This window comes from Bos taurus, chromosome 1, assembly GCF_002263795.3.
Source record: "Bos taurus isolate L1 Dominette 01449 registration number 42190680 breed Hereford chromosome 1, ARS-UCD2.0, whole genome shotgun sequence".
In the NCBI taxonomy this organism is placed as follows: domain Eukaryota; kingdom Metazoa; phylum Chordata; class Mammalia; order Artiodactyla; family Bovidae; genus Bos; species Bos taurus.
In genome coordinates this window covers 146,443,487-146,469,252 of record NC_037328.1, presented here as the reverse complement: position 1 = coordinate 146,469,252, position 25,766 = coordinate 146,443,487, and the positions used below count along the sequence as shown (strand labels likewise).

The 25,766-nt window shown below is 43.0% G+C and overlaps 1 long non-coding RNA gene across 1 annotated transcript; it reads right to left on the bottom strand.

The window, feature by feature from the left end:
* Positions 1-106: 106 nt before the first annotated feature.
* Positions 107-24,151, bottom strand: LOC132346276 (uncharacterized). The gene is made up of 3 exons (XR_009496069.1): positions 23,906-24,151; positions 512-623; positions 107-316 (listed from the first exon to the last, which is right to left on the bottom strand). It is a non-coding gene; the product is annotated as an uncharacterized lncRNA (long non-coding RNA).
* Between the last annotated feature and the right edge of the window lie 1,615 nt (positions 24,152-25,766).

Genomic DNA, 25,766 nt, shown 5'->3' with positions numbered 1-25,766 from the left:
CATGAGAAGGGCCAACCCAGTTGGGGTGGATCTTCCCTCCCAAGTTTCAGCACCAGAATGTAAGGTGAGTGCAGAGAAAAGAGAGTGAGCGAGCCGGGCAGTCAGGAAGAAAAGGAAATTTATCAGAGGGAAATGAGAGGGTGACTGGCCCTTAAGAAGAACCAGTGTCCTCCCTTTCAGATGGAGTCTTTCTTATACGCCACCAATAAAAAATTCTTTGAAGGGATGGTTAATTTTTAGCCTGTAGCTGAGTCCTGTGGTCATGTAGCTGGAGGTCTGGATATCCGTGGTTTCATAGCCTTGAGAAGGTAGGCACCTGTGGGAAAATAGAATGTTGTTTGGGCAATTTGGTCAGTCTCAAGGGTCACTGTGATTTTATTCTTTGTTTGCAAGGTCAAAATAATGAGCCATTTCTACCATGAGCCCCCATGTAGGCCTAATCAGCTCCCGGGGGAAATTTCCTCATTTAGTGTTGTTTTGATAGGACCGAGTGACAGTCCATCATACATACGGAGCACATCGTGTTGAAGCTTTAATCTATAGGTTCATCAGTGCTGCCCCTTGTAGGTGCCGCAGTGTCCGTTGGGGTGCATGTGTCTTTTGAATGATGAATTTCCCAGGATCTAGGACCAGATGGGGGAATGTTAGAACCTAGGCTTAGCCTCTCTCGATAGTTTATTTTCAGGCATTCGGAGACAGTCAATTATCCTTCATGTTGTCCATCTACCTTCCCACCGACTATGTAAGGGGTTCTTTTAACTCAAGGCTCTCTCCTGCTTTTATTGTTTGTAGACTCGTGAGGATGCCCAACTTGAAGGGTGGGGTTTGATTTCTGGTTGTCATTTTTGATTGGCATTCCTGCAGTAATTAAGGATGCAGAGCATCTTGGCCTAGGTGGAGATTTGGGTTTTGTACTGTTTTATTTATTCCTTAAAGGGTGTGCAGAAAATTTCCCTTTGCTTCCTGAAAGTCCATTGTGTTTGGAATTTCTTTCTGCAAAGCCCACCCCAGTAAATGGCCTGAGAGTAGCTGGCATTAACAATCCTCAGTATATTTTAATGTTGGCTTAAAACTCAACATTAAAAAAACGAAGATCACGGCACCCAGTCCCACCACTTCCTGGTAAATAGATGGGGAAATAATGGAAACAGTGACAGATTTTATTTTCTTGGGCTCTAAAATCACTGCAGATGGTGAGTGCAGCCATGAAATTAAAAGACACTTACTCCTTGGAAGAAAAGCTGTGACAAACCTAAACAGCGTATTAAAAAGTAGAGATGTTACTTTACTGACAAAGGCCCATCCAGTCAAAGCTATGGTTTTTCCAGTAGTCATGTATGGATGTGAGAGTTGGACCATAAAAAAGGCTAAGCGCCAAAGAATTGATGTTTTTGTACTGTGGTGTTGGAAAAGACTCTTGCGAGTCCCTTGAACTACAAGACCAAACCAGTCTATCCTAAAGGAAATCAGTCCTGAATATTCATTGGAAGGACTGATGCTGAAGCTGAAGCTCCAATACTTTGGCCACCTGGTGCAAAGAACTGACTCATTGGAAAAGTCCCTGATGCTGCAGAAGATTAAAGGCAGGAGGAGAAGGACGAGAGAGGATGAGATGGTTGGATGGCATCACTGACTCAATGGACATGAGTTTGAGCAAGCTCCGGGAGATAGTGAAGGACAGGGAAGCCTGGCATACTGCAGTTCTTGGGGTCGCAAAGAGTTGGACACGACTGAGCAACTGAACAAGGACATTCGAAGTAGAAGTGCCAGTAAGCACAGGTGGTGCGGTTGTCATTACAGGAAGTCTCCACAAGGTGGCGGCAGCACTTTTCCCTGCCTGCCTCTGGTTTCTCAGACAACCAGAGCCTTAGGGAAAGTGGGGTTCCTGGGCTGTGAATTGGAGTGGAATGTGCCAGAGCAAAATACCTGCAGCCTTGTGTCTCACTGCTTCTTCCCCCTAAAGTTTCACACACCTGACCCCCAGACTGATCCCAGCCGGGGCCACAGCATCCAGCTGAGGGTACTTAGGTGCTGAAGGCTGCACTCTCAGGAAGGAGTCTTGAGCTGGGAACCCCAGCACCAGGAGATGCGCGGGCTAGGTGACTATTGCCTCCACGAGCCTCCAGGCTTTGATCGCACTTGGGACTCTGGTCCCAGCCGAGACAAGCAGACAGTGGTGATTTTCAAATGGGCTCAGAAATAATAACAACTAAAAAGGGGCCCAATGAAGGGCACCCTGCCAGGCTGTCTGGATCCCACTCCAGTCCAGCCTTGGGACTCGAGCCTACTCAGGCTCCTGGGATGCCACAGAAGCCCAAATGAGGAAGGTTGGAAGGAATAAAGTTGGCAATGATTTTCTCTCCTTTCCTTTGACTTCATGCCAATGCTGTGTAAAAATACAGTCTATCTGCCACCCTGTGCCCATCGGCTGATTCAGGGATCACGTATCCATGGAGTGTAGCTAGTCTTTGGGGGGTTCTTTTGCCATAGAGTTCATTGCAGAAGGCCGAGCAATGTGCTGAGCATCTGGTCCTTGTGGGTTATCTACCTCACATACAGGGTTCTGTGTATATGAGGAAGGAAGGAAGAAAATAGCCTATGTGGAGTATCTCTTAGAGATGCATGTTTCTGTGTATAGGTGAGAGAGATTTCTGTGTGTATGTGAAAGGGAGGAAGGAAGGAAGCTGATAATGCTTGTGGATTATTATTACAGATACAGATTTCTGTGTCTAAATTAGTCCCAACCTCCTAATTCAACCTAGGCCCTTCGCTTTTTTCTTGAACTCTTGGCTTGAATTTTAAATCTCAGAGTCTGTCTTCAGGTTGTAAATTCTTTCGTTTCACTTTTTAAAAATTTTGTCTAGAAGGGACATCTTTTGTTATTGCCTGCCTTTGTCTGGCTGAGTTCCTTTAGGGACTGATCCTTCTTCCCCTGTGGCTACCAGTGGCATAATTTTCTTACTTCAGTTTTGGTTTTTATGGCTAATAGTCCATCACGTATATGTAGCACATTCTGTTTAAGCTTAACTTGTCGGTGAAGATTTTGCTGTCTGTCTGTGTCGGCTGTTGTGAGTAGTGTTGCAGTGCTAGTTGGGGCGCGTGTGCCTTTTTGAGCGATGATTTCTCGGGATCTAGGCCCGGATGTGGGAGTGTCAGATCCTAGACTTAGCCTCTCTCGGCAGTGTATTTCCAGGCATTCCGAGCCTGTCGATTACACTGGGTGTGGTCATTGCGCCGTCCCATCTACTGTGGGGGCGCTCCCTTTCCTCGGGCTCTCCTGAGGATGCTCTGATGGCACTGATGGGACTTGATTTCTTGTTTTCATTTTGATGGGCATTCCTGCAGTAATTAGGGATGCTGAGCATCTTGTCCTGTGGTGGAGGTTTGGGTCTTTGTTTTTTCCGTGAACGCTGTGAGGAAAATTTACCTGTGGCAGTTGGCTTCCAGAAAGCCGGTTGTGTTTGGAATTTATTTCTGCAGTTCCTGCCCCAGGACATGTCCTGAGAACAGCTGTCATTAACAGACCCCCAACGCTTGAGAATTGGAGAAGACAATGGCGACCCACTCCAGTACTCTTGCCTAGAAAATCCCATGGATGGAGGAGCCTGGTGGGCTGCAGTCCATGGGGTCGCTGAGTTGGACACGACTGAGCAACTTCACTTTCACTGTTCATTTTCATGCATTGGAGAAGGAAATAGCAACCCACTCCAGTGTTCTTGCCTGGAGAATCCCAGGGACGGGGGAGCCTGGTAGGCTGCCATCTATGGGGTCGCGCAGAGTCGGACACACTGAAGCGATTCAGCAGCAGCAGCAACGCTTGAGAAAGAGACGTGCCAGAAAGCGCCAGAGGTGAAACTGTAGTTACAGAAAGTGTCCACAAGATGGCAGCACTTTCCCCTGACCACCTCTGGCTCCTTGGACAACCAGAGCCTTAGGGCAACTTGGCTTCCTGGGCTGTGAATTGGAGCGGAATGTGCCTGAACCACAATTTAAGGGATTGGGTCTCACTTCTTACCCCTAAAGCTTCACCCCTCCCCTCCACACTCATTCCAATCCAGGCCACAGCACCCTGCTGAGGGGCCTAGGAGGCTGTACTCTCAAGAAGGAAGCTTGAGCTGGGTACCCCAGCACCAGAGGTTCTGGGGTCTCGGTAACATTTCCAAGGTCCTGGAAGATAGAGGGGTTGGGTCCACATCTTTGGGAGCACAAGGGACTCTGGTCTCAGTCAGGGAGATCAGAAAGAAGAGGTTTAAGAGGGGGGGTCTCAATTAAGGGCTCGTTGCTCAGCTGTCAACTCCACCCTAATCCAGTAGTGGGACCCAAGCCTGCTCAGGCTCCAGGGACAGAATTTCAGTGCAAGTCAGGAAGGTTGGAGGGAGTAAACAAGGCAACGCTCTTATTTTCTTTCATTTCATGCCTGTGCTATGTTCAGTACAGTTCAGTTCAGTCGCTCAGTCGTGTCCAACTCTTTGTGACCCCATGAATCGCAGCACACCAGGCCTCCCTGTCCATCACCAACTCCTGGAGTTCACTCAAACTCATGTCCATCGAGTCAGTGATGCCATCCAGCCATATCATCCTCTGTCATCCCCTTCTCCTCCTGCCCCCAATCCCTCCCGGCATCAGAGTCTTTTCCAATGAGTCAACTCTTCGCATGAGGTGGCCAAAGTACTGGAGTTTCAGCTTTAGCATCATTCCCTCCAGAGAAATCCCAGGGCTGATCTCCTTCAGAATGGACTGGTTGGATCTCCTTGCACTCCAAGGGACTCTCAAGAGTCTTCTCCAACACCACAGTTCAAAAGCATCAATTCTTCGGCGCTCAGCCTTCTTCACAGTCCAACTCTCACATCCATACATGACCACAGGAAAAACCATAGCCTTGACTAGACGAACCTTTGTTGGCAAAGTAATGTCTCTGCTTTTGAATATGCTATCTAGGTTGGTCATAACTTTCCTTCCAAGGAGTAAGCGTCTTTTAATTTCATGGCTGCAGTCACCATCTGCAGTGATTTTGGAGCCCAAGCAAATAAAGGCTGACACTGTTTCCACTGTTTCCCCATCTATTTCCCATGAAGGGATGGGACCAGATGCCATGATCTTCGTTTTCTGAATGTTGAGCTTTAAGCCAACTTTTTCACTCTCCACTTTTACTTTCATCAAGAGGCTTTTGAGTTCCTCTTCACTTTCTGCCATAAGGGTGGTGTCATCTGCATATCTGAGGTTATTGATATTTCTCCCGGAAATCTTGATTCCAGTTTGCGTTTCTTCCAGTCCAGCGTTTCTCATGATGTACTCTGCATAGAAGTTAAATAAGCAGGGTGACAATATACAGCCTTGACGTACTTCTTTTCCTATTTGGAACCAGTCTGTTGTTCCATGTCCAGTTCTTACTGTTGCTTCCTGACCTGCATACAAATTTCTCAAGAGGCAGGTCAGGTGGTCCGGTATTCCCGTCTCTTTCAGAATTTTCTTTTTTTTTTTTTAATTTTAATTTTATTTTATTTTTAAACTTTACACTATTGTATTGGTTTTGCCAAATATTGAAATGAATCCACCACAGGTATACATGTGTATCGGTTTATTGTGATCCACACAGTCAAAGGCTTTGGCATAGTCAATAAAGCAGAAATAGATGTTTTTCTGGAACTCTCTTGCTTTTTCCATGATCCAGCAGATGTTGGCAATTTGATCTCTGGTTCCTCTGCCTTTTCTAAAACTAGCTTGAACATCAGGAAATTCACGGTTCACATATTGCTGAAGCCTGGCTTGGAGAATTTTGAGCATCACTTTACTAGCGTGTGAGATATGTGCAATTGTGCGGTAGTTTGAGCATTCTTTGGCATTGTCTTTCTTTGGGATTGGAATGAAAACTGACGTTTTCCAGTCCTGTGGCCACTGCTGAGTTTTCCAAATTTGCTGGCATATCGAGTGCAGCACTTTCACAGCATCATCTTTCAGGATTTGGAATAGCTCAACTGGAATTCCATCACCTCCACTAGCTTTGTTCGTAGTGATGCTTTCTAAGGCCCACTTGACTTCACATTCCAGGCTGTCTGGCTCTAGGTGAGTGATCACAGCATCATGATTATCTGGGTCGTGAAGATCTTTTTTGTACAGTTCTTCTGTGTATTCTTGCCATCTTTTCTTAATATCTTCTGCTTCTGTTAGGTCCATACCATTTCTGTCCTTTATCAAGCCCATCTTTGGATGAAATGTTCCCTTGGTATCTCTCATTTTCTTGAAGAGATCTCTAGTCTTTCCCAGTCTGTTGTTTTCCTCTATTTCTTTGCACTGATTGCTGAGGAAGGCTTTCTTATCTCTTCTTGCTATTCTTTGGAACTCTGCATTCAGATGCTTATATCTTTCCTTTTCTCCTTTGCTTTTCGCTTCTCTTCTTTTCACAGCTATTTGTAAGACCTCCCCAGACAGCCATTTTGCTTTTTTGCATTTATTTTCCATGGGGATCATCTTGATCCCTGTCTCCTGTACAATGTCACAAACCTCATTCCATAGTTCATCAGGCACTCTATCTATCAGATCTAGGCCCTTAAATCTATTTCTCACTTCCAGTGTATAATCATAAGGGATTTGATTTAGGTCATACCTGAATGGTCTAGTGGTTTTCCCTACTTTCTTCAATTTAAGTCTGAATTTGGCAATAAGGAGTTCTAGATCTGAGCTACAGTCAGCTCCTGGTCTTGTTTTTGCTGACTGTATAGAGCTTCTCCATCTTTGGCTGCAAAGAATATAATCAATCTGATTTTGGTGTTGACTATCTGGTGATGTCCATGTATGGAGTCTTCTCTTGTGTTGTTGGAAGAGGGTGCTCGTTATGACCAGTGCATTTTCTTGGCAAAACTCTATTAGTCTTTGCCCTGCTTCATTCCGTATTTCAAGGCCAAATTTGCCTGTTACTCCAGGTGTTTCTTGACTTCCTACTTTTGCATTCCAGTCCCCTATAATGAAAAGGACATCTTTTTTGGGTGTTAGTTCTAAAAGGTCTTGTAGGTCTTCATAGAACCGTTCAACTTCAGCTTCTTCAGTGTTACTGGTTGGGGCATAGACTTGGATTACTGTGCTATGTTGGAGTATATCAATTTTGCAGTTTTCTGTTTGTCATCAGAGTACAGCTGCCTGATTCATTTATGACATATACATACAGCATATCTGCTCTATTTGTATTCTTTTGCCATAGAGGTTTTTGCAGAAGGTCAGCATAGTTCCCTGAGCTGATCATCAGGTCCTTGTGGAGTATCTAGTATAGACACAAATTTCTGTGGATGTGTTATTCCCAACCTCCTAATTAATCCTTGGCCTTTCCTTTTTTATTTATTTTTAAAAATTCTTGTGTTTGAATTCTCAAAATCAGTTTTTTTGTCTTATAATTTAGTCCCCTTGTATCTCTTTTTAAATTTTGTCTAGAAGAGACAACAAACACTCTTTTCTTCCTCTGTCCGGCTGATTTCATTAGTATGTGATCCTCCAGCATTCATTTCTATGGCTACAAGTGGAATAACTTCATAATTTCAGTTCCAGTTTTCCATTGATGAATAATAGTCCATGGTCTATAAGTACGAGGTCTTTTTAAGCTTTAATCTGTCAGTGGACATTTCACGTGGTCTGTGTCCTGGCTTTTGGAAGTAGTGTTGAAGTGAATGTTGGGGTGCATGTGACTTTTTGAATAATGGGTTTCTCAGGATATAGGCTGAGATGTGGGAATGTCAGATCCCAGGTTTAGCTCTATTGATTTTTTTTCCTGCGGTGCAGAGGCTGTCAGTTCTAGTGGCTGTTGCCAGTTTTCCTTCCGCTGACCATGTGGGAGGGTTCTCAAACATATATTGACTTGTGAGAATGGCCATTCTGTGGCTGCTATCAAAAAGTCTACAAGCAATAAATGCTGAAGAGGGTGTGGAGAAAAAGGAACCCTCTTACACCGTTGGTGGGAATGCAAACTAGTACAGCCACTATGGAGAACAGAGTGGAGATTTCTTTAAAAACTGGAAATAAAACTGCCATACGACCCAGCAATCCCACTGCTGGGCAATCACACTGAGGAAACCAGAATTGAAAGAGACACGTGTACCCCAATGTTCATCACAGCACTGTTTACAATAGCCAGGACATGGAAGCAACCTAGATGTCTATCAGCAGACAAATGGATAAGAAAGCTGTGGTGCATATACACAATGGAATATTACTCAGCTATTAAAAAGAATACATTTGAATCAGTTCTAATGAGGTGGATGAAACTGGAGCCTATTATACAGAGCAAAGTAAGTTAGAAAGAAAAACACCAATACAGTATATTAACGCAGATATATGGAATATGGAAAGATGGTAATGATGACACTATATGCATGACAGCAAAAGAGACACAGATGTAAAGAATAGACTTTTGGACTCTGTGGGAGAAGCCGAGGGTGGGGTGATTTGAGAATAGCATTGAAACATGTATATTATCATATGTGAAACAGATCGCCAGTCCAGGTTCAATGCATGAGACAGGGTGCTCAGGGCTCGTGCACTGGGATGACCCAGAGGGATGGGATGGGGAGGGAGGAGAGAGGGGGGGTCAGGATGGGGAACACAGGTACACCCATGGCTGATTCATGTGAATGTATGGCAAAAACCACCACAATATTGTAAAGTAATTAGCCTCCAATTAAAATAAATTTTAAAAAAAAGAAATTTTAAATATTCCATTTTCTTTCTTTAACTTACCAATGTAATATGCTTTATCACTAATTTTCTAGTCAAATCATCCATATATCCCCAAAGTAAAATTAATTTGGTCTTGGTAAAATATTCTCCTGATTTACTGCCAAACTTAGTATTTAGAATAAACAAAGTGAGTTTGTTCTTTCTTCTCTGTATTTATTTTATTGTGTTACATATATAACTGAATCACTTTCCTATATGCCTGAAACTGCTGCTGCTGCTTCAGTCGTGTCTGACTCTGTGCGACCCCATAGACAGCAGCCCACCAGGATCCCCCATCCCTGGGATTCTCCAGGCAAGAAACTGGACTGGGTTGCCATTTCCTTCTCCAATGCATGAAAGTGAAAAGTGAAAGTGAAGTCGCTCAGTCATGTCCGACTTTTAGCGACCCCATGGACTGCAGCCCACCAGGCTCCTCTGTCCATGGGATTTTCCAGGCAAGAGTACTGGAGTGGGGTGCCATTGCCTTCTCCAATGCCTGAAACTAATAGATTATAAATCAATTAAGTTTCAATAAAATATTTTTGGAAAGTGAAAAAAAAAGAATGGCCATTCTGACTGGTGGGATTTGATTTCTTGTCGTCGTTTTGATTAGCATTCCTCCTGCAACAATTATGAATGCTGAGCATCTTGTCTTATGTTGGTTAGAGTATTTTTTCTTTCATAAATGTGTGGAAATTTTGTGTTTCAATTGGCATCTTGCAAGCTGGGTGTGTTTGCAATTTATTTCTCTAGTATTCACCCCAGAACCTTCCTTGAGGCACATTGACAGCACACCTGCCCCCTTGTGAATGGGAGGGGCCTTTGGTCAAGTTGTAGTTACAGGAAATGTCCACAAGGTGGCAGCACTCTTTGATGACCGCTCTGGTTCTTGGAGCAAACAGCATAGGGAAAGTTGGCTTCCTGGGTTGTGAAACAGAGTGGAATGTACCAGAGCGAACATTTCAAGACTTATGTCTACTTATTCCCCCTAAAGCATCACACACACACACAATGGCTTCCAGACTAATCCCAACAGGAGCCACAGCACCTTGCTGGCTGTGCTTCAGTGCCTAGGAGTTTGCACTCTCAGGAAGGAGGCTTGAGTTGGGAACTCCAGCACCAGGAGACGTAGAGGTTAGGTGACTATTGCCCCCAGAGTCTTCGAGGACTTGATCCCACTCGAGTCTCTGGTCCCAACCAGAGCACAGCGGACTGTATAGGCTTAAAAAGGGCTCAACGAACACCCTGCCAGGCTGTCTCAGAAACATAGCACTCTAGCCTTGAGACCCAAGCCTGCACAGACTCCAGGATGGATCACATCCCAAGTCAGGGAGATCGGAGGGAATAAAGCAGGCATTGCTTTTCTTTTTCTTTGACATATTACCGTGCTATGTTGGAGAAGAGTGGATTTGCAGTATTGTGCTTGTCCTCAGTGTACAGCTGCCCGATTCAGGTATAACATATCCATGGTGTATCTCTTTTGCGTTTTTGAATTTTTTTTACCATAGAAGGTCAAGAAGAGTGCCAAGCATCAGGTCTTTGTGAATTATAGATCTCAGATACACTTTTCTGGGTACATAAATAAGGAAGTTAAGAGATAATTTTTATGGATTATCTCTTAGAGATACAGATTTCTATCTTTAGAGATACAGATTGCTGTCTATATACAGAAGGTAGAAAGGAAGGAAGGGGATAATCACTGTAGATTATCTATTACATTACAGATTTCTTGTGTATGTAGGCAGGGACATCCTAATTCATACCTGGGCCGTCACTTACATTTCTCTGGAACCCTTCGTTTGACTTTGAATTCTCAGAGTCTCTCTTTGGGTTGTAAGCTTGTTGCCTTGTATGTCTACTTTTATTTTGCCTGGAAGGTACCTCATATACCATGGCCTTCCTTTCCCTGACAGACTTATTTTAGTGTATGATCCGTCAAGGACCATCCCTGTGGCTACTACTGTCATAATTACCTAACTTCAGGGATGGTGTTTTATGAGTGATGAATGGTCTACTGTATATATGTATCACACCTTATTTCAGCTTTAACCCCTCATTGGAGATTTTGGGGTAGTGTGTCTCAGCTATTGGAAGCAGGGCTGAAGCTTTGTTGGAGTGTCAGTGCCTTTTGAACAATGGTTTCCTCATGATATAGGCTCAGGTGTGGGAATGTCAGATCCCAGCTTTAATCTCTCTGAGAGTTTTTTCTTGAGGCATTCAGAAACTGTCCATTATACTGACTGTTGCCAATGTATATTCCCAGAGACGGTTTAAGGGGATTCTTTTTCCTCCAGGCTCTCTCCTGCATTTATTGTTTGTAGATTGGTGATGGCGACCACTGTGACTGGTGGCATTTGATTTGCCGTTGTAGTTTTGAATGGCACTCCTCCAGAAATTAGGGATCCTTAGTATCTTGTCCTGTTGTGGAGGTTTGATTTTGTTTTGACTTTTTTTTTCTCCCTAAAAAGTGGTCAGGAGAATTTGCCTCTGACAACTGCGTTACTGTTTGAAATTTATTTCTCCATTACCCGCCCCAAGACATTTCCTGAGGCAGGTAATGTTAATTTCTGTCATTAACAGAAATCCAGCCCTGGTGATCTGAGTTGCCAGTGAACAGCGGAGAAAATGTTGTAGTTACAGAAAATGCCCAAAAGGCAGCAGTATTATTCAGCCTACCTTTGGTTCCTGGGGTAACCATAACCTTAGGGAAAGTTTGCTTCTTGGGCAGTGAATAGGGAGGAGTGTGCCTGAACTAACCCGAAAGGGCTTGAGTCTCAGTAATTTTTCCCCCTAAAGCTCACACAAACGGCCCGCCCTGGAGAATCTTTCCAGGGCCACAGGACACTGCCGAGGGTGCTTAGGTGTTAGTGCCAGGAGGCTGCACCCTCAGGAACGAGGCTTGAGCTGGGACCTCCCAGCCCCAGGAGAGGTGGAGGCTGCACTCTCAGGAACGAGGCTTGAGCTGGGACCCCCAGCCCCAGGAGAGGTCGAGGCTAGCTGAACCCTGCCTTCAAATCCCTCGAGGCCTTGATGCCACGTGGGACTCTAGTCCCAGCCAGAACATAGGAGAAAGTAGACCTTTAAAAGGGTCAACCAAGGGCTCCCTGCCAGGCTCTGTCAACCACCCCGAGTGCAGCAGTGAGACCCAAGCCTGTCCAGGCTCCAGGGACACGATAGCGTCCCAAGTCAGGGAGGTCAGAGATAAAAGAGTAGACACTGCTCTTCTCTCCTTTTATCACCATCTTGTTGATGCTGCAGTGCAGTACACTCAATTTGCAATCACAAGGTTGTTGTCAGAGTTACAGCCTCCTGATTCAGTCATAGTATTTATGGGGTGGGGTATCTCTATTATTTTTTTTTATTTTTATTTTTTTGCCATAGAAGGATGAGAAGAGTGCTGAACATCAGGTCCTTCTGAATTATCTATCTCAGTTATACTTTTCTGTGTATACATAGAAAAAGCTTAGGAGATAATTATTGTGGATTATCTCTTAGAGTTACAGATTTCTGTGTATCTGTGCAAGGAAGGAAGGATAGAAGGAGAGAAAAGAATATTCCTTGTGGATTATCTATTACAGATTCACATGGGGGTAAGGACTTCCTAATTCATTCAAGGCCATTCACATATTTTTTTTTCTGGAACCCTTTGTCTGTCTTTGAATTCTCTGAGTCTCTTTTTGGATTGTAAATTTTTTGCCTTGTATGTCTATTTTATTCTGCTGGGAAGTTACATCCTACACCATAGTCCTCCTCTGCCTGACTGACTTCCCTTTGCCTACGATCCTTCAAGGTCTGTCCCTGCAGCTAATTCCTGTCTTAATTCCCTAATTTCAGTAGCCGTTTTTAATGAGTAAGAAATAGCCTTCTGTATACATGTACCACATCTTGTTCCAGCTTTAACCTCTCGTTGGAGATTTTTCTGGCTGTGTGTCTTTGCTGTTGGAAGTATAACCCGGAAGGGTTAATTTTAAATTTACACTGGATCTGCTGCTGTGAGTTTAACCCTTTTTGTAACAATAAACACACATAATGGCCTGCGACCTGAGCCGCCTACCTGTGAAAGACCTTAGGAAATGAAACTAACACATTCCCCTCCTGAGGCTTGCCATTCTAGGGGACATTTTCAAGGACTGACTAGTCTTTTTTCTTTATTACCTCATGTCCCCGCCATCTCTGATCCATAAAGGACCTGGCAACCAGGCCCTGACAAGATGGTTATTTTAGGGCACTAGCCTGACTTCTCAGTCAGCTGGCTGCCCAATTAAAGTCTCTTCCGTGGCTCAACACCTCATCTCTCAAGGAATCCATTGGCCTGCCGTGCGGTGATCAGAGCGAACTTAGACTCGGTAAAAATTTGGCTTAGCCTGCCAAAAGCCTTGCTGCTCGTGGCTCACTGGCCCCAATCAGGGAATATAGGGACAAGACCCTAGAAGCTGCTGGGGCCATTTGTTGTCCTGAGATTCTTTTCTTCAAGATTCCCTGAAGCAGAGCCAGCTGCCCCCAGGGCTTGGCAGTTGAGACAAGGAATGGACAAACTTCCAGATTCAGACTCAGTTTGTAAGTTAAGTTTTGTGTTCCCATCTCTTTCAGAATTTTCCACAGTTTATTGGGATCCACACAGTCTAAGGCTTTGGCATAGTCAATAAAGCATAAATAGATGTTTTTCTGGAACTCTCTTGCTTTTTCGATGATCCAGCAGATGTTGACAATTTGATCTCTGGTTCCTCTGCCTGAAACCAGCTTGAACATCAATTAAGACACTTACTCCTTGGAAAGAAAGTTATGACCAACCTAGACAGCATATTAAAAAGCAGAGACATTACTTTGCCAACAAAGGTGCATCTGGTCAAGGCTATGGTTTTTCCAGTGGTCATGTATGGATGTGAGAGTTGGACTGTGAAGAAGGCTGAGTGCCGAAGAATTGACGCTTTTGAACTGTGGTGTTGGAGAAGACTCTTGAGAGTCCCTTGGAGTGCAAGGAGATCCAACCAGTCCATCCTAAAGGAGATCAGTCCTGGGTGTTCATTGGAAGGACTGATGTTGAAGCTGAAACTCCAGTACTTTGGCCACTTGATGCGAAGAGCTGACTCATTGGAAAAGATCTTGATGCTGGGAAAGATTGAGGGCAGGAGAAGGGGATGACAGAGGATGAGATGGTTGGATGGCATCACTGACTCAATGGACATGAGTTTGAGTAAACTCCAGGAGTTGGTGATCGACAGCGAGGCCTGGCGTCGTAAAGAGTTGGACACCACTGAATGACTGAACTGAACTGAACTTTCACCTCCATCAAGAGGCTCTTTAGTTCCTCTTCACTTTCTGCCATAAGGGTGGTGTCATCTGCATATCTGAGGTTATAGATATTTCTCCCAACAATCTTGATTCCACTTTGTGCTTCATCCAGTCTTGCATTTCACATGATGTACTCTGCATATAAGTTAAATAAGCAGGGTGACGATATACAACTTTGACGTACTCTTTGACGTACTCCTTTCCCAGTTTGGAACCAGTCCATTTTTTCATGTCCAGTTATAACTGTTGCTTCTTGACCTGCATACTGGTTTCTCAGGAGGCAGGTAGTATGGCATTTTGGACTCTTGTTGATTATGAGGGCTACTCCAGTTCTTCTAAGGGATTCTTGCCCAAAGTAGTAGATATAATTTTCTTCTGAATTAAATTCACCCATTCTGGCCATTTTAGTTCACTGATCCCTAAAATGTCTATGTTCACTCTTGCCATCTCCTGTTTGACCACTTCCAGTTGTCGACTAAAAAAGATGTACAGCTTGAGAGTTGCAAGTTAAGTTTTATTTGGGGCAAAATGAGGACTGCAGCCCAGGAAGCAGCATCTCCTATAGCTCTGAGAAACTGCTCCAAAGCAGCAGTGGGGGAAGGTCAATATATGTTTTGGTGAAGGGGGAGTACAATACCATGAAGCATTCATTTTACAAAAGGTTTTTTGTTAGTCATGAGGATCTGATGTCACCATGAAGGGATTTAGTGCTTCTCTAGTTATGAGGAGATGCAAGGATGGAGATCATAAAATCTGTTCCTAAAAACATCCAACTATCTAAAGACTGTCCCACCAGATTCCCTGGAGCACAGAGTGCCTCACTCCCCACTAAACTCCCTCAGGGGGTGTTGAGGTCAACAGTTATAGCTGCACAGGGTTCAGTCTCCATAGAGGCAGATGGCAAATGCCTTTGCTGTTCACTCACTGGCAGTGCTCTTGGGAAGTGCCTACTTGTAGTTGACAGTTTACCTTGATTCATGGACCTAACATCCCAGGTTCCTATGCAATATTGTTCTTTACAGTTTGGTACTTTACTTCTATGACCAGGCACGTGGAATATCACCAAATGGCCAATACTAAAATCAAATTGATTACATTCTTTGTAGGCAAAGCTGGAGAAGTTATACACAGTCAGGAAAAACAAGACCTGGAGCTGACTGTGACTCAAATCATCAGGATCTCATAGCAGAATTCAGGCTTAAACTAAAGAAAGTGGGGAAAACCATGAGGCCAGCCAGGTATGACTTAAACTGAATTCCCTATGAACATACAGTTCAGTTCAGTTCAGTTCAGTCACTAAGTCGTGTCTGATTCTTTGCAACCCCATGCATCGCAGCAACCAGGCCTCCCTGTCCATCACCAACTCCCAGAGTCTACTCAAACTCATGTGCATCGAGTCGGTGATGCCATCTAGCCATCTCATCCTCTGTCGTCCCCTTCTCATCCTGCCCCCAATCCTTCCCAGTATCAGGGTCTTTTCCAGTGAGTCAACTCTTCACATGAGGTGGCCAAAGTATTGGAGTTTCAGCTTCAACATCAGTCCTTCCAATGAACACCCAGGACTGATCTCCTTTAGGATAGACTGGTTGGATCTCCTTGCACTCCAAGGGACTCTCAAGAGTCTTCTCCAACACCACAGTTCAAAAGCATCAATTCTTTGGCGATCAGCTTTCTTCACAGTCCAACTCTCACATCCATACGTGACCACTGGAAAAAACATAGCCTTGAATAGACGGAACTTTGTTGGCAAAGTAATGCCTCAGCTTTTCAATATGCTATCTAGGTTGGTCATAACTTTCCTTCCAAGGAGTAAGCGTCTTTTAATTTCATGGCTCCAGTCACCATCTGCAGTGATTTTGGAGCCCCCCAAAATAAAGTCTGACACTGTTTCCACTGTTTCCCCATCTATCTCACATGAAGTGATGGGACCAGATGCCATGATCTTCGTTTTCTGAATGTTGAGCTTTAAGCCAACTTTTTCACTCTCCTCTTTCACTTTCATCAAGAGGCTTTTGAGTTCCTCTTCACTTTCTGCCATAAGGGTGGTGTCATCTGCATATCTGAGGTTATTGATATTTCTCCCGGCAATCTTGATTCCAGCTTGTGCTTCTTCCAGCCCAGCATTTCTCATGATGTACTCCTCAAAGAAGTAAAATAAGCAGGGTGACAATATACAGCCTTGATGTACTCCTTTTCCTATTTGGAACCAGTCTGTTGTTCCATGTCTAGTTCTAACTGTTGCTTCCTGACCTGCATATAGGTTTCTCAAGAGGCACATCAGGTGGTCTGGCATTCCCGTCCCTTTCAGAATTTTTCATAGTTTATTGTGATCCACATAGTCAAAGGCTTTGGAATAGTCAATAAAGCAGAAACAGATGTTTTTCTGGAACTCTCCTGTTTTTCGATGATCCAGCAAATGTTGGCAATTTGATCTCTGGTTCCTCTGCCTTTTATAAAACCAGTTTGAACATCTGGAAGTTTATGGTTCACGTATTGCTGAAGCCTGGCTTGGAGAATTTTGAGCATCACTTTACTAGCGTGTGCTGCTGCTGCTCCTGCTGCTAAGTCGCTTCAGTCATGTCCGGCTCTGTACGACCCCATAGACGGCAGCCCACCAGGCTCCGCCGTCCCTGGGATTCTCCAGGCAAGAACACTGGAGTGGGTTGCCATTTCCTTCTCCAATGCATGAAAGTGAAAAGTGAAAGTGAAGTCACTCAGTTGTGTCCAACTCTTCATGACCCCATGGACTGCAGCCTACCAGGCTCCTCCATCCATGGGATTTTCCAGGCAAGAGTACTGGAGTGGGCTGCCATGGCAACAGTTTAAAAAGAAAGTTAAGAAATGAAAGAATTAGCTCTACGTAGACATAGACTCTACACATGGACATCACCAGATGGTCAAAATCGAAATCAGATTGATTATATTCTTTGCAGCCAAAGATGGAGAAGCTCTATACAGTCAACAAAAACAAGACCAGGAGCTGACTGTGGCTCAGACCATGAACTCCTTATTGCCAAATTTAAACTTAAATTGAAGAAAGTAGGGAAAACCACTAGACCATTCAGGTATGACCTAAATCAAATCCCTTATGATTATACAGTGGAAGTGAGAAATAGATTTAAGGGCCTAGATCTGACAGATAGAGTGCCTGATGAACTATGGATGGAGGTTCATGACATTGTGCAGGAGACAGGGATCAAGATGATCCCCATGGAAAATAAATGCAAAAAAGCAAAATGGCTGTCTGAGGAGGCCTTACAAATAGCTGTGAAAAGAAGAGAAGCAAAAAGCAAAGGAGAAAAGGAAAGATATAAGCATCTGAATGCAGAGTTCCAAAGAATAGCAAGAAGAGATAAGAAAGTCTTCCTCAGTGACCAATGCAAAGAAATAGAGGAATACAACAGAATGGGAAAAACTAGAGATCTCTTCAAGAAAATGAGAGATACCAAGGGAACATTTCATGCAAAGATGGGCTTGATAAAGGACAGAAATGGTATGGACCTAACAGAAGCAGTAGATATTAACAGGAGGTGGCAGGAATACACAGAAGAACTGTACAAAAAAGACCTTCATGACCAAGATTCCTGGGGTCCAGCCCCGGTTGGATCCAGGGATTCCCTCGGGAGGACAGCGTTGGCAATTAGAATAGCAATAGCTTCAGATCAGATCAGTCGCTCAGTCGTGTCTGACTCTTTGCGACCCCATGAATCGCAGCACATCAGGCCTCCCTGTCCATCACCAACTCCCGGAGTTCACTCAGATTCATGTCCATTGAGTCAATGATGCCATCCAGCCATCTCATCCTCTGTCGTTCCCTTCTCCTCCTGCCCCCAATCCCTCCCAGCATCAGAGTCTTTTCCAATGAGTCAACTCTTCGCATGAGGTGGCCAAAGTACTGGAGTTTCAGCTTTAGCATCATTCCCTCCAGAGAAATCCCAGGGCTGATCTCCTTTAGAATGGACTGGTTGGATCTCCTTGCAGTCCAAGGGACTCTCAAGAGTCTTCTCCAACACCACAGTTCAAAAGCATCAATTCTTCAGTGCTCAGCCTTCTTCACAGTCCAACTCTCACGTCCATACGTGACCACTGGAAAAACCATAGCCTTGACTAGATGAATCTTTGTTGGCAAAGTAATGTCTCTGCTTTTCAATATGCTATCTAGGTTGGTCATAACTTTCCTTCCAAGGAGCAAGCGTCTTTTAATTTCATGGCTCCAGTCACCATCTTCAGTGATTTTGGAGCCCCCCAAAATAAAGTCTGACACTGTTTGCACTGTTTCCCCATCTATTTCCCATGAAGTGATGGGACCGGATGCCATGATCTTCGTTTTCTGAATGTTGAGCTTTAAGCCAACTTTTTCACTCTCCTCTTTCACTTTCATCAAGAGGCTTTTGAGTTCCTCTTCACTTTCTGCCATAAGGGTGGTGTCATCTGCATATCTGAGGTTATTGATATTTCTCCTGGCAATCTTGATTCCAGCTTGTGCTTCTTCCAGCCCAGCGTTTCTCATGATGTACTCTGCATAGAAGTTAAATAAGCAGGGTGACAATATACAGCCTTGACGTAGTCCTTTTCCTATTTGGAACCAGTCTGTTGTTCTATGTCCAGTTCTAACTGTTGCTTCCTGACCTGCACACAGGTTTCTCAAGAGGAACGTCAGGTGGTCTGGTATCCCCATCTCTTTCAGAATTTTCCACAGTTTATTGTGATCCACACAGTCAAAGGCTTTGGCATAGTCAATAAAGCAGAAATCGATGTTTTTCTGGAACGCTCTTGCTTTTTTGATGATCCAGTGGATGTTGGCAATTTGATCTCTGGTTCCTCTGCCTTTTATAAAACCAGCTTGAACATCTGGAAGTTCATGGTTCACATATTGCTGAAGCCTGGCTTGGAGAATTTTGAGCATTACTTTACTAGCGTGTGAGATGAGTGCTTAGTTAAGTATTAATTAGAGATATAAAGAGTGGTTAAATAGGATAGCTCAGTGAGAAAATTCAGTGGAGAAAAGAGGCTGAATAACTTGGTTTATGTGGAAAACCAATAAAATTCCAAGACAAGGAATTCACACCACCTACATAGGCCGCAGGCATCCTTCCGTTCTCCTGAAGGAGAGGAGACACTGAGGCCTCCCCGGTCAGATCTTAGAAGCCCAGGCAAAATTAGTAGGCTTGGTGAGCCTCCACGCTCCAGATGGGAATTCAACCAGAAAGTGAGAGAAAGAACGACATGGGGAGACCAAGCTTCGGTGAGCAAGGCCTGTAGCTTTAGTTTCAACAGGGGCTTTTATACCCTAAGTTGCACATAGAGGCTAATAGGGGGTGTGAAATCATGCAAAGTCAGCAGTCTTTGATCCTTATCAAAACCAGGGTTTCTTTTCTGCAAACTTATTGTATGCAAATGGTTTAGGTGATTTACATCATCTTCTGGCCAGAAGGAATGTTAACATTTTATGACTCTGACGAAGGTTTGTCAAACATAAGACATATTTTCTCTAAGAGTAATTATTTTAAAGTTTGGCGCCATCCTCCGAAGGTGTTAGATAAAGTTGCATTCCTATAGGGCAAAGGTGCAATGGGTTTACAACAAAGGAAAGAATTTATTACCTTAAGGGTCTAAGTTGTTAACACCAAGGCCACTACTTATTCTTTCTACACACCAACTACATTAATTAATACACTTCCAAGGATACAATACAGGGGATGTGGAAACTTGGCAGCAAGCACTGGCTCAACAATGAAATCTTCTACTAGTTCTATTCTGACAATTTCTAACTCTTCGAGAGGCTCTATACTATTTGAATATCTTAAGCTTCCGGTGCCTCTCTTGGTTGGGAGGCTGTAAACAATCGTATGCATAGCTGTAGGAGTCCGGGTAAACCTGTCAGGCAAGTTAGAGAGCCATCTGAGGGGTTTGGATTTAAACACTCCTATTATGCCCACTTTCACTTTCACTTTCACTTTTCACTTTCATGCATTGGAGAAGGAAATGGAAACCCACTCCAGTGTTCTTGCCTGGAGAATCCCAGGGACGGGGGAGCCTGGTGGGCTGCCGTCTATAGGGTCGCACAGAGTCGGACACGACTGAAGTGACTTAGCAGTAGTACTAGCAGTATTATGCCCAAGAGGCAAATTAGCCAGAGCTCTAAGTTGATTTCCTTCAGAGAAAAGGTGGTCGGAGATAGCCCCCCATTAATGTCAGAGGAGTTGGTGAAAGTCATGAAGCAGTAAAATAGACAGACTCTGGTTTTGGGGTAGATGTTCAGGCAGGCCCAGACGGGCACCCCTCGAGTTCTGGCTCACTTTGCCCACCAGAACTCTCCCACATAACCTTGTTATGGGTGGGGACTCCCGTGCTAGCTCCCGGCACAAGATAATCACGATGGTGTGATCACTCACCTAGAGCCAGACAGCCTGGAATGTGAAGTCAAGTGGGCCTTAGAAAGCATCACTATGAACAAAGCTAGTGGAGGTGATGGAATTCCAGTTGAGCTATTTCAAATCCTGAAAGATGATGCTGTGAAACTGCTGCACTCAATATGCCAACAAATTTGGAAAACTCAGCAGTGACCACAGGACTGGAAAAGGTCAGATTTCATTCCAATCCCAAAGAAAGGCAATGCCAAAGAATCCTCAAACTACCGCACAATTGTGCTCATCTCACACGCTAGTAAGGTAATGCTCAAAATTCTCCAAGCCAGGCTTCAGCAATACATGAACTGTGAATTTCCTGATGTTCAAAGTGGTTTTAGAAAAGGCAGAGGAACCAGAGATCAAATTGCCAACATCCGCTGGATCATTGAAAGAGCAAGAAATTTCCAGAAAAACATCTATTTCTGCTTTATTGACTATGCCAAAGCCTTTGACTGTGTGGATCACAATAAACTGTGGAAAATTCTGAAAGAGATGGGGATACCAGACCACCTGACGTTCCTCTTGAGAAACCTGTGTGCAGGTCAGGAAGCAACAGTTAGAACTGGACATGGAACAACAGACTGGTTCCAAATAGGAAAAGGAGTACTTCAAGGCTGTATATTGTCACCCTGCTTGTTTAACTTCTATGCAGAGTACATCATGAGAAACGCTGGGCTGGAAGAAGCACAAGCTGGAATCAAGATTGCCGGGAGAAATATCAATAACCTCAGATATGCAGATGACACCACCCTTATGGCAGAAAGTGAAGAGGAACTCAAAAGCCTCTTGATGAAAGTGAAAGAGGAGAGTGAAAAAGTTGGCTTAAAGCTCAACATTCAGAAAACGAAGATCATGGCATCTGGTCCCATCCCTTCATGGGAAATAGATGGGGAAACAGTGCAAACAGTGTCAGACTTTATTTTGGGGGGCTCCAAAATCACTGAAGATGGTGACTGCAGCCATGAAATTAAAAAACGCTTACTCCTTGGAAGGAAAATTATGACCAACCTAGATAGAATATTGAAAAGCAGAGACATTACTTTGCCAACAAAGGTTCGTCTAGTCAAGGCTATGGTTTTTCCTGTGGTCATGTATGGATGTGAGAGTTGGACTGTGAAGAAGGCTGAGCGCCGAAGAATTGATGCTTTTGAACTGTGGTGTTGGAGAAGACTCTTGAGAGTCCCTTGGAGTGCAAGGAGATCCAACCAGTCCATTCTAAAGGAGATCAGCCCTGGGATTTCTTGGAAGGAATGATGCTAAAGCTGAAACTCCAGTACTTTGGCCACCTCATGTGAAGAGTTGACTCATTGGAAAAGACTCTGATTCTGGGAGGGATTGGGGGCAGGAGGAGAAGGGGATGACAGAGGATGAGATGGCTGGATGGCATCACTGACTCGATGGACGTGAGTCTGAGTGAACTCCAGGAGTTGGTGATGGACAGGGAGGCCTGGTGTGCTTCGATTCATAGGATCGCAAAGAGTCGGACACAACTAAGTGACTGAACTGAACTGAACTCTAAATAGCATAGAAATATCAAGCAACTATTAATACAAAGACAAAAGACGTGAGAGCACTAAGAGAAAAAGTATATGACTCTGTTTGAAATATTAAAGCTCTAAATAAATGTTAAGATCCCTTATATTCAAAGACTCAAAGCTATAATATGTTAGTGATGACAAGTTTTCAGAAATAATATACGAATATTACAGAATCCAAACTATTTTTGAAAAATGATTATTCCAACTATAGAATGACATGCACAATGTCAAGAATAGTCAAAGAAATTTTTAAGAAGAAGAATGTTTAAATAGTTGTTCTAGGAGATATCAAGGAGAAGGCAATGGCACCCCACTCCAGTACTCTTGCCTGGAAAATCCCATGGACAGAGGAGCCTGGTAGGCTGCAGTCCATGGGGTCGCGAAGAGCTGGACACGACTGAGTGACTTCACTTTCACTTTTCACTTTCATGCATTGGAGAAGGAAATGGCAACCTGCTCCAGTGTTCTTGCCTGGAAAATCCCAGGGATGGTGGAGCCTGATGGGCTGCCGTCTATGGCGTCACACAGAGTCGGACACGACTGAAGCGACTTAGCAGCAGCAGCAACAGCAGGAGATATAAAAATAAATCATTATAAAGCTAAATCATTAAATAAAATGATTGTGGTCCAGGAGGTCCCTATGAAACATATTAGAATTCCTGGAAATCAATCTACACATTCTCCTCATCCTGATATATGATGGAGGAAGTAAAGTGGAAAAAGAGTCTTTCACAAAAACAATGTTCTTTTCTACAAATGATCTTAGATATTTCTGATACAATGCCATTATTTTATCAAAAAATGCACTGAACATCTATTTTATACAAACAAAGTATTAAATATTTTGGAATTAATATAGAGAATATCTTCAAGAGTTTAGGCCAGATACATTTTTCTCAAATGTTTAAAAAAGAAATACAAATAAAAATATTTTTAAAATTTGACCATGTTACAATTAATATAAAGTGAATGTAATAACCAGTCCTATGGAGGAGGAAAGCCTGGCGTTCAGCAGTCCATGGGGTCGCAGAGAGTCAGGCATGACTTAGCAACTGAACAACAAGAGCAATGGAGGAGGAAGATATCTGCCACAACATAACTGCAAATCCTGGTATGCAGATGTATTAGGATGAGCAAAACTTATTGGATAAAGGATAATAGAATTAAGTATAAACCAAAGGACAAGGGAAAGAGAAACAAAAGGACAACAAATACTCTTCTGAAAATAGATGATGGTGGAGAAGATCATGGAAACAGCAGAAATACTATAATTAGTAGCAGAAAGAAAAAAGAGTGATATACATTGCAGAAGTAGATAAAAGGAAGAATGAAGGAAATGACTTGAAATATTAATTGGTAGGAAAACTCATTGGATATATACTTAAAAACTCTAAAACACGAATGCATGAAAGTTGAAGAGAAAATGCCACCAAGAAAAGAGACAAGGAATAAAAATAGAATAGGGGTTAAGACACATTCTTAAAGTGTAAAGGACAAGAAAAAAATAGCAAAAGAAAAAGGGCAAAAAGGTTACCCAATCAATACATGATATTTTGATCTATAATCAAGTATACATGATTATCTTAATTACATAGAAGAGGTTTTTTTTTTTTTGGTGGGAGGGATGAACAAAAATTAAAGAAGAGAAATGGAAATGACCAAAGAAGCCCAGGAAGAAATTTTAAGAGAAAAGAAGAATTCAGTAAAAGGGGAATTACTAATAGAATAGAAAACGAAGATAAACTAAAGAAATTTTTAAAGTTGATGTAGTAAAACCACAATGTAATCATACCATAAGAATATTTTATAAAACCAATACAAAGAAGAAACTGAAATGGAGGATGTAAGAGATGGGAGCATGAGTTTATATTTGGAAAGAGGAGAATAGAATGAGTAGGAGAGGTTCTAGAGAAGTCTGAGTATCTCCTTGCAGCCCTGAGACCCCAATCACACCAGCATCCTTACCAAAGCCGGTCTCAGTGGCCCGGTGCAGGCAGCTTAACTCGCATGCTCTGTGCTGAAAAGCAATGACAGGCAGCCAGAGTTATGGGGAAGGGGCTGTGTGATTTCATCTCCCACTGGGCACTAACCTATTTGTTATCCAAAGTGGAAATGGCCTCATGTACAGGGACTCAGTTTGGCACGCCCAGGGGAGCCTAAATTGCCCTCTCTGATGCCATGTGTCTCCTGTTAGTTATTAGATTCATCATTTTCAAGTGTGCGATTACCTTCTGAGGTAATAGATTCTTCCTGAGTTGGTAATTGTCCCTCAGGGTTCTAGAACAATGCCAGGAAGATAATCATAAGTTTAATTCTCTAAGGCTGACAAAAATTATGTCAATATTCAGTGTTACACTGGTCACATGTGTCATCCTTGAGGCTGGAGTGGTGACTGTTCAGAGCTGAATTTCAGGTTTCTAAAAATTCCATATAAGGTGAATGTATTGCTTTATCTGATTCATTGACCAAACTAATTTTTATTTGAATTTGCAGTATAAAACAGTGATATAATTTATGCAGTTTCAAACACATGAAAAATTTACATTTTAAAATGTAAACCTTTTATTTTTAAATAAATGCATTCACAGGAAGTTGTAGAAATAGTCCAGAGAAGTCCCATTAACCCTTCCCAATGTTGCATCTTTCATAATTATAATGTAATATAAAATTTTTATATTGATGTGTATGTATAGTCATATCATTTTGTCGCCTGTGTAGATTCGTGTAACCATAATCTCTATCAAGATGCAAAGCTGGGGGTCTGATGGTGAAGACGGGCTTTCAATGCCACGGACCTGTATTCTCTACCTGCTCAAGAAACTAACATCCCACAAGCTGCAGTGTAGCCAAAAAACAAAATACGAAACTGTTCCACCCATACAAAGTTTTCCTTCATGCTACCTCTTATTCACTACAATTTAGTTTTTTCAAGAACATTATCTAAATGTAATCATATAATTTTGCCACATATGATCTTAGGGGATTTGCTTTTATCACATAGCATTATTCTCTGGATCCATCCAAGCTGTTGCATGTCTCAAGAGCTCAATCCTTCTGCTTCCTAGGGTGAAGTTTGCTCTTCTTTTTCTACACCTTTATGAAGTAAAGTTGTTTATTGGATTGAGAGAGTTCTTAAAAAAAAAATACTCACATTTACCCTTATAAATTTATGTCTGAGCACTGCTTTGCTGTTTTGCAAAGTTTTGGTGTTCTCTTTTTCATTCTTCTTTAAGTATTTTTTTTTTCCTTTTGGTAAAACATACCTTGTACAAAATTTCCCACCTTGCTCACTTTATAGTGTACAGTTCAGTGGTATTGAATATATTCATAATGCTATGCTACTATCACAAGCATCCACCTCTTGATGGATGGAACTCTTTTTTTATCTTATGAAAAAAACTATACCCATTACAGGCAATGCTGTTGTTTAGTCACTCAGTTGTGTCCGACTCTTTGCAACCCCATAGACTGCAGCAGGCCAGGCTTCCTTGTCCTTCATCATCTCCCCGAGTTTGCTCAAACTCATGTCCATTGAGTCGCTGATGCCATCCAACCATCTCATCCTCTGTTGTCCCCTTCTCCTCCTGCCTTCCATCTTTCTCAGCATCAGGATCTTTTCCAGTGAGTCAGCACTTCACATCATGTGGCCTAAGTGTTAGAGCTTCAGCTTCAGCTTCAGGCCTTTCAAAGAATATTCAGGGTTGATTCCTTTAGGATTGACCAGTTTTATCTTTCTGTTGAAGGGATTGTTAAGAGTCTTCTCCAACACCACAGTTTGAAAGCATCAGGTCTTTGGTGCTCAGCCTTCTTTATGGTCCAACTCTCA